Source organism: Herpailurus yagouaroundi, unplaced genomic scaffold (assembly GCF_014898765.1).
Source record: "Herpailurus yagouaroundi ecotype Mexico unplaced genomic scaffold, PumYag 165, whole genome shotgun sequence".
NCBI lineage: Eukaryota > Metazoa > Chordata > Mammalia > Carnivora > Felidae > Herpailurus > Herpailurus yagouaroundi.
This window is the reverse complement of record NW_024412406.1, coordinates 29259904-29269640: the sequence shown is the minus strand read 5'-3', so window position 1 is coordinate 29269640 and position 9737 is coordinate 29259904. Positions and strand designations below refer to the sequence as shown.

Below are 9737 nucleotides of genomic sequence, written 5' to 3'. Positions count from 1 at the left end.
ATGATTTCACTCATATGTGGAATTTAAGAAACAAAACAACTGAGCAAAGGGGAAAAAAGAAACAGACCAAGAAACTGACTCAACTTTAGAGAATAAACTGATGGTCCCCCCCGGGCCCCGCGGGGGGGGGGGGCCAAATGGGGATTAAGGGGTGCACTTGCGGTAATGAACACTGGATGATACATGAAGTGTTGAATCACTACAGTGGACCCCTAAAACTAGTAACACTGTATGCTAACTGAAATTAAAATAAAAACTTAAAAAAAAAAAAAAAAAAACTCTGGAACAACTTAACATCGATCTTTTTACAATGGCTATTTCTGGATGCGGGCCTTTCACTTTCTTTGGTGTCCTTAAAAATCACACTTATAACCAGGCGTAAAAATACTTCCATTTTGAAAAAGAAAAAAAGACAACATTTTATGCACCACAAAGAAATAAAAAACTTGAGTATGCTGCACTAGAAGAGCTGGTCCAACTGAAAGAGCAAGTCAATGACCCCCATCTGCTGTCCCCATTCTAGCCCCCAATTTGCCATCCCAGTGTAGATATGCCTCTCCACTCCACAATCTTCCCTACGTGGTCATTCATATTTAGTTCTCCAACTGCTATCTTTACGTCCATGTAAGAGGGAGAACAGAACTGTGAAAAGAACATGAGATCTGGAACCAGAAAAGCTATTTTTAAAAGTTTGTAAATGTTTTTATTATTTATTTTTGAGAGAGATAGAGAGACAGAGTACAAGTGGGACAGGAGCAGAGAGACAGAGGGAGACAGAGAATCCAAAGCAGGCTCCAGGCTCTGAGCTGACAGCACAGAGCCCGATGCGGGGCTTGAACCCACAAACCGCGAGATCACGAACCTGAGCCGAAGTCGGACACTTAACCGACTGAGCCACCCAGGTGGCCCTCAGAAGCCTATTCCCTCGATCGACTGTGTGTGACCCTGACTAACCTCATCAAACAAACTGGTTTTTTTAGAGTTTCTAGTGTTAAGTAAGCTCTACCCCCAATATGAGGCTCGAACTCATAACGCGAAGATCAAGAGTTACATGCTTCACCAACTGGGCCAGCCAGGCACCCCCAAACTTAAATTAGTTTGATTACAAAAAAACTCCCTATCTCACAGGGTTGTTGTGAAAATGTAAAGAATCTACACAGAAACGGAAGAGTTATGCAAACTGGAGTGCAATACAAACATCATCAGTTACCGTTTACCCCAGATCTCTGCCTCGGGGCACAGGACTAACTCTCAGCTAATGCTAAATATCAGCCGTTAGCAATCATATTGTTTGCTGCAAACCCGACATACCCACATTTCAATTCAGTGCTTTTCCTTTACAACTATTTACTCCCTAACTTCTTTTGTCAAAAAAAAAAAAAAAAAAAAAAACCCTTATCTTTCCCCTGCTGCTCAGACCAGGGGATTTCTATCTAAATCCTATCCGTTTTTCCTTCAGAATCCAACCCTTCATTTTCCAAGGACACACCCCTTATTTTAGAGCCTAGAAACTCTTCCCACCGCCTTCCCACCCCAAGCCTCCCTGAGCACTCCCACCAGTCACAACCGCTGCCATCAGGCTGCATGCCTCCTGTACCTTCAAGTACCTTCCCTAGAACCTCACCGCTGCCTACAGCAGGTCACAGATCAGTGGCATACCTCGCTCTGTAGCTTGTTTCTTTGCAGCTCTCTCTCCTGTGACCACAGGACAGTACCCCCAGTATGGTTTCGCTGAATTTCGTTGTCTGTCTGCCCCTTTAAGGGTGTGAATTTGCCACCTCTGGCTTAAAGCTAAATTACTATTAAACTGTCGGACTTTGACGCCAGATTTACCTCTGCGTGAATCCCATCTCTCTCAACGAGGCTCAGATAATCCAGAGGATCAGTTTACCATCCGTGGGCTGAAATGACACCTTCTACAGAGTGTATCTCAGACTCCATGACAGGGCAAAAACGGTGGCGATTATAACTCCAGTATTCACAGACGTCATAATTAAGCCCTTAGTTTACCTTTCTAGAAATATCTCTAACTACTCCTCGACAAGAAACTTCTATTCTCTCACTTTATATAACCCTGCCAGATAAAACTCCCCCAATTTCTGCTCATCTGAATTTTACTCATCCAAGTATGGTCCCAAAACACGGTTCTATTAGCACTTCTGGGACGTATTCCCTAATCACAGGTGGTCCACAAGAACTCTTTTCTCTCTGAATTTACAGACCTACGTAAGGTAGTAGAATTATACTGGAAAAAAAAAAATCTCATATCACAAAAGGACATTTGTTCTTCCTGGATCCTTCTGGGATACAGTCAGCTATAAATGAGAGGACTTAAAGGGGTGATATTTTTTTTTTTTTTTTTTTTTTGATATATTTCTTTTTCTTAAAAAATGCTTCCATTCAATTCACTCCCAGATACATAGGAGTTACAACCAGACTTTCAAGTCCAGAAGAAAGAAAGAAAAAAAAAAAAAAAAGCATCTCCAATACCCATGAAAACCACCACCTATCCAATTTATCGATTGGAGATTAATTTACAATTTCCTCTTTTGAGAGAGTACCGATAATGATTAGGTCAGTCATTACAGTTTATTGTCAACTTTTCAAAATCTAGGATTAGCTTCCTTATGGGGAAAACACAGGGGGGAAAAAAACCTCAATTTCTGACATCCCAAACTGAACACATTCAATCATTATTCACACCGCATTTGTTGAACACTCAACATAAGCCAAGACTGTGCCAGGTGCTGGGATTACAAGTACCCACAAACTGCTTTCAGGTCTGGCAGAATTCACAAAATTTGGATGAACTATACACACTGGCCCAAAAGTTTCATAGAGAAAGAACAAGAATCGGAAATAATTTTGTCGGATTTGTAATTCTGCGGGTTGCAATTTGACCTCAAGGAGGGACCACTAGGCGCCGCATCAGTGAAAATAACGTTCACCACAAACGGAATGTCTGGGTTACCCAGGGACTGAAAGCTGGACTTCAAACCCTCCAAATCAGATTATTTCCATCTGATCCTACCCTTTCTCTGCCAAGACGAAAAGAAAAAGAGAAAAAGAAGAGTAGGTCAGCCATTTTCCTCGCGTTCCCCCCAAAAGAACCTTTTCCATAAAAGTTCAAGGCCTCCTAAATGAATGCCTTATCTACAAGTAAATACGCAACTTCAAATTCAGACAGCTCCAACAGAATGAAGACAACAGGACTACTTTTAATAGTCTGGCATATTCCTTCAGATTTTTCTATGTGTTGAGAAAAAAATGTATGTTTCATAATGCTATACAACTTATTTGAACTGAATAACATATGTGGGAATCTTTCCCTCAATACACATAAATGTATTCAACACGTTGCTCTCCTGCCACTCATAAAAAATTATGTAAAATGCATGATTTACTGATAATCTGAATTTGAAAACCTTATTAGTCTTAAAAAAGTCCCTATAGAAAATATCATTGGTTTTGTCATTTTGAATTAGTCTTGTTCACAAAAAGTAAATTCATTTTGTATTATTGTGTTTGAACATGTTTTCTTATACATACTATGTCATTTGACAGCTTCTGCTTAACAGGAATTCAAAAAAACTGTTAAAATGAATTTAAGTCAAGTTTACTAGAAAATAGCCGTCTTGCCTCCAAATCATCATACCAAGAACGGAAGCCACATCCGTTGCTTCTGCATTAGTGTCACCAGCTGAGCTATGACATCCAGGGCTGCGCCTGGTCTAATTTCTGAGGGCTGGCAGTACCAAGTGGGGACCCTCCCTGTACATGTGAATTCAGGTTTTCTAAACTCTTAATATTCGCAGAATTGTGTCTATAGCAAAAGTGTTATAATTCTATGCTTCGTTTTAGAATACTTAGTTTGAAAATGCAATCAAAATTATATACAGTAAATACTGAATTAGCTTTGTTCTAGGAAGCCTATGTAAAAACACAGCAATCTCAAGAAAAGGATGTGCACATCTGGAATTTGCAAAATAGCACCTAAAAAAACAATAGATATATTAGCAGTACGGTACTGATTCGAGTAACATTTCAACAGATAGTCTGGATAGTTACTGATCAATTATTACGTGTAGAGTATGAAGGAAAAAATGATGTGTTTAGTCCCGAACCAGTAACAACAACAACAACAACAAAATGGAAATGAGTCATAATTATTTTCATCCTTTAACACGATTACAAGCTAATAAATAAAATACGAGAATTCAAAAGAGGGCAAAGTCATGGGGGGTGATTGGGAGGGTGGGGTGTCTTCCATAATCCTCAGGGTACTCACTAAACAGCTGTGGAAGACGAAACTGACCAATGAAAGAAAGGGTGCATGAAAGTACTCAAGTACTCTACTTGGAAAAGGTAATTTAAAAGGACCTCATCTTTATTGAGGGATGGAAAGAAATGCCATCCTCTCAGGAGACAGACAACAGAGGTCCACTTACAGGCAAATTAGGTTTATTAGGGCCACAATAATAAGCAAACCAGAAACGTGATAATTAAAATTCACATACTTTTATCAACAACAGTAAGTACGTCTTTAATGCAGCACCCTACAATCTGTTTCTCTAGCATTATATCTATTCCAGCATCTTAAAGCAGGCTGCATTTGCAATTTATCTTCTTTAGCATTTCTCAAAGTTCACCATTTCCTATAATCTTATACACAAAGCTTACATATAAAGTTCTTCTAATTCATTGTTCATGTTACAGGAGCTAAAACTGTTGCAGGGGTTTAACATTTCCTGAAAACATACGTGCATTTAGGTACAAGTTGCCTTCTAGCCTTGCTGAGTTTACTGGAACAAACCTCCGTGCCTTTGCACATGCAAGATTACGGCACTTTACAGCTTCCTTACTGTTACCCAAAAAAACCTGAGTATCTACAGAGCCCTCTCTACCATCATTCTCCTAGTCATGAGTCACCCTCCCCTCATTCCTATCAGTCCACCCTCAGTAACCTTTTCACTTTTTCTTTGTATGCCAAATATCTCACTCACAGCCTTTGCATTTACTATTCCTTCTGCCAAGAATGCTCTTGCCTCAGATCAGATAGTCACACAGCTAGCTTCCTTGCTTCTCCTGGGTCTTGATTTCAAAGTTAACAATCAGTGAGGACTTCCTTGGCCACTTTATTCCAAAGTTTCAACCCCTCAATCCTGACACTCCTCTCCTCCTGTTTGTTTTCCTTCCCAGCATGCGTCTCTTACTCCATATTTTTCTTGAATGAGTACAAGAATTTGGTTTGGTTTGTTCACTGCCAAATCCCCAGTACTTTTACACCAGTGTGCCTGGCACACAGTAGGTACATGATCAGGCCCAAGCCAAAATTTGTTGAGGTGGATAGGACATCTTTTTCAAGAAAAGGGAAGTGACTTATCCATGTCAGATCATGATTCTAAAAATATCGCTACACTCCATAAAAACCCAAATCTCCTTCAGTACTTTTCTTTCAAATTTCCAATAATGCTACAATATTGCAATCAGTTTTATACATGACTCCAATTTTCTATTATAAGGCAAGAACAATTTCTTACACATTCCTATATTCCTTGTAATTACTGGTCCAATGGTCTACCTGTAGTAAGTAAATAACTGCATGAATGAATGTGTGCAGAAAGGCACTGCTAGATTTTCACTTCAGTTTCTGTACTACAAAAGAAAAGGCTTAATTGGGGTTAGAGAATAGTATTATCCAAATAAGAACATTTTACTAGATACCCCTTTTAAAAAAACATAAGTTACACACATCTGCAAAGGACAGCATATAGCAGGTGCTCAAACATTTGCTGAAGGCATGAAAATTTAAAGACAGTCTCAAAATCAGAAGCCAAAGAAAAGCTCCTCTTAATCTTACATGATAAAAACTTAGGTTCAGAAGTGTGGCTTTTCAAAAACAAAGGTCTTGTGTCCTCTGCCCTTTAGGACCTTATGAATCTGACTTGCTAAAAGTCAATGTGTCATGCATTCTGAATTTGTATGTTAGCAAGGGCCAGAAAATTTTTCTGAGACAAGAGTACTGCTCCACTGCCTTCCCTGTCATCCAACACCATCAGAACTAGGCCAATTATTAATCCTAAATTTGACTATCATGAAACATTCAAAACGGACTAAAGAAAATTATGCGCCAAAAGTGGTCTGAGTCCATATCTAATGTCCATCAACAGACATTTATCAACATAAACACCAACATAAAGCATCTCTTTCATAAAACTCTAGATTTTAAACACAATGTAAACACTAAAAAAAAAAAAAAAAGACAGGAATGTTACTGAGAAAATGTGTTCATTAAGGCCACACTCTGCTACAAAACACTAAATACAGAAAAAGCAAAAACATCTTCCCACCCCTAACAATTGTCTGTTTACAAAGCAAAAAACCCCCCAAATAAAATCCTCAAGGTACTTTTGCTTCCCATAGTAATATCATCTCGGAATGGTAAAGACCCAATTCGTATCAAATATGAAATATAATTCTGTGACTCTTCACTAAGCGGATTTGTTGATGTAAATTACGAAACGTCTCCTCCTAAGTTGCTTACCTTCTGACCCATCGGACAGATCAACAAGCAGCATCAGCACCCAAAAACCTAGAAACTATACAATAAAATAATAGGCATATTTTCATAGGGCCCAAATCATCGCTCTACGTACAGTGAACTCGAGGCAAACATTGTTATCTAGCTTAATGACTTGTAGTAACAAGACTCTATCAACAGTGAGCACATTAGTCTTCCTTGACATCCAGGCACACAGCACTTCGTGGTATGACCGCACTTTAAAGAGTTCCTGATGGAAAAGACTAGATTACGAAACCATAAACAATAAACATAGTACATCCACCAGGCGGTGGAAGAAACTATTCATTCCCCCCCAGAAGCTGCCATTTCTCCTGTTGTTCTCCAGCTTCGACTAAGGAAGTTGTGAAATCCGCAAACACACCCCATCCCAAATCTATCAGTGGGGCGGGCGGAGGCTGAGTCATTCCTAAGAGTAACTTTATACCGATCTCGCACTCCGGGGTCGGGACAAAGGTATCTCTGCGTTCCTCCCGCTGTGTGCTGCGTTCGGCCTCGGCCCAATTCCTGTCCTCGGGTTCTCAAGTCACAGACAGCCTTAGGGCTAAGTCCAGCCGTGACCACAAGCGAGGATGCTTCCCGGTGGGGTCGGCGTCCCTCGCCCTCCGCCACTCCCGAAAACTCGGCCCGCGGCCGGCCGGGGACGCGTTCACAGGGAGGGACCCCGGCGGCCCCGGCCGAGGAAGCCGCACGCAGGCCCGCACCGGGCGAGTCGGCCCCACACCTCCCGCAGCCCAGCGGGGCTTCGACTCAGACCGCGCGTCTCCACCGGGGCTGTCGCGCCGGGGAGGCAGCCGCAGGGCAACACCTGCCGCGGCCGGATGCGCCGGGCCCGCGGGCGCACACACCTGCGCGCGGGCGGCGCTCGACCCGGCGGGAACCCCGGCGTCCCCGGCCCACTGTGTCCGGGCTCGCCGCGCGGCCGCGGCGCCAGATGGGGGAAGGGGACCCGGGCGGCGACAGCACTTACCTGGCAGCACCTCCTCCTCCACCGGCGGCAGCAGCAGAGCCGGCAGCCCCTGGCACCATCTTCCGCCGCCGCCTCGTCCGCGGCGGCGGCTACCAACCGCCCATCGGGCACCGCCAACCGACACAACCGCCGGCGTCCCAGGTGCCGGTCGCGGCCCCGAGCTCCGGGCGGGAGGGAGGGGTCGGGGCGGAGAGGGGACGCTGTCAGGCCCCTCGGCTCTGGGTCAGGGGCCGGGGGGCAGGGGGCCGCGGCCGGTCAGAGCCGAGGGGCCGGGGCGATACGGAGACCCCCCAAGGCAGCGCCGAGGGCTCTGCAGGGCCGCGGACACCGCCGCGGTTGGGTTTGTTATTGTCGACTCCGTCCCTTCCTCCGCAGAGCACGCCGGGAAACGGTGGGCGGGGGGTGGGGCGCGCCGGGCGGCCGGGGCGGCGCAGAGAGGCGCGCGCAGGTCCGGAAGTCGGCAGGCCGCCGGGAAAAGGGGGGCGGCTCCGCCCTCAGTCGCGGTCGGCCGGTCTGCGACTTTGCTGTCCTCTTCTGACCCGGGGACACAGCTGGGGCGCCCTTTGGCGGGGCGAGCCGCGGTCCTGCCGCGGACTGCCCCAAGGTGATTTTGACCTTTCTCGCCACCGCGAGTTGGCCTCAGGCGGACCCCGCCGAATTTTGGATTAGCCCCAGGTCAAACAGCTTATCTCTTTCCACCTGTCGCGGAGGAGCGGGGCCCACGGAGGTTGTGTGCCCTCGTCGCCCGTCCGCATACCGGGCAAGATCTGTAAGAGGATGACGTACCTGGCTGTGGCCCGGCCAGGCTAGATTGCCACCACCGCACCCCCACCGCCGGGACTTGAAACAGCTGATAAGTGGCTCGGGTAACTTCGAGTGTGGGGCGGCACGATTTTTCTCGGACCAGGTAAGCCAAAGAAAATGTCCAAGAGACCAGAAGGAGTTAAGGCTTGGTCGATTGGGGTGAAGGTGTAAGCGGCACGACCCCCAGTTTTCAGCTTTGTAAACGGAGTTGGTTCTCAGGTGGGTTAGCGTGAGTTCCCGAGGGGACACGGTTTCCGGGGGATCCTGAGTGTGTGCGGAAGATCGGCCACAAGCAAGGGCTCGAAACTACAAGGCTTTGGGTGTTAAAATGTGGTGAGCAGAAGTTACTCGTGGAATGATTATGTAACACTCTTTAAATTCCTGTTCTATCGAGGCATGTCTGGTACAAGTGAAAGCTGAGAGGTGCTGTCGCTATCGGAGCGCCCTTGAGTTGGGTTTACGTAAAAATGAGCTTTACCACCGTTTTCAGGAGCACCGAAACGGAGCAAATACGGTTAGGAGGCAGAGTTTGCAACCCTTTGTTTATCACGGTGGAAACTGATTTGAAACAAAACAAAACATTGGACTGGACGACTGGCAAGCATGAGGGATTTTTAGTTTCCATCACACTTACCCGGTATCTGAAAGTTTTATTTGAGAAGAGCTTTTCTTGTTTTCTTTTCTTTTTTTTTTTTTTTTTTTTTTTTTACCACTTTGTGTTTTAGTTTACATTGCTGTACATTCCCGAGAGAATCTTGTCTGGCAAATTATTTTGTTTCGTTTTTATTTTTTTTTTTTAAGCTGGATTTTTTTTTATACGCCCAGCAAGATAGAGCTGAGAAGTGAAAACTAAGAGGTTAAATTGTTTTTATGCCTCGGGAAGAGGTACGAACTGGCAGGACCGAAGAAAGACGCTGATTTTATTAGTCACCGCATAGTAACGGGCACACAGAAACTAGGTGGTGAGGAAGATTTGGCCAAAAATTGGTTAAGCAAAACACATTAGGCCCCTAAAGAATATACCGGTGCTTGAACTTCTCTTAGCTGTCACTGACACTCGTCACTCCAAATACCGCACACTACAGCCCGGAATGTGAAAACATCACTGAACTATGCCAGTGATAATCTCTTAAATAATAAAGTGTTTTTATTTTTTTTTTTAATTTTTTTTTCAACGTTTATTTATTTTTGGGACAGAGAGAGACAGAGCATGAACGGGGAGGGGCAGAGAGAGAGGGAGACACAGAATCGGAAACAGGCTCCAGGCTCCGAGCCATCAGCCCAGAGCCCGACGCGGGGCTCGAACTCCCGGACCGCGAGATCGTGACCTGGCTGAAGTCGGAAGCTTAACCGACTGCGCCACCCAGGCGCCCCTGACTTCTT

At 44.9% G+C, this 9737-nt stretch overlaps 1 protein-coding gene and 1 long non-coding RNA gene across 4 annotated transcripts in view; one reads left to right on the top strand and one right to left on the bottom strand.

The window, feature by feature from the left end:
* Positions 1 to 7925, bottom strand: part of RB1CC1 (RB1 inducible coiled-coil 1) — a 93557-nt gene extending 85632 nt beyond the window's left edge. For 2 of the 3 annotated variants that reach the window (XM_040487804.1, XM_040487805.1), the window contains exon 1: positions 7551 to 7924. The gene's annotated coding sequence lies outside the window, so the exon portion shown is untranslated. Of the gene's footprint in view, positions 1 to 7550 lie in introns of all 3 variants that reach the window. The other variant, XM_040487806.1, reaches the window with a different exon arrangement.
* A 66-nt stretch (positions 7926 to 7991) lies between these two features.
* On the top strand, positions 7992 to 9510 carry LOC121038272 (uncharacterized). Its single transcript, XR_005794277.1, has 2 exons — positions 7992 to 8457; positions 8749 to 9510. It is a non-coding gene; the product is annotated as an uncharacterized LOC121038272 (long non-coding RNA).
* Positions 9511 to 9737: the final 227 nt, after the last annotated feature.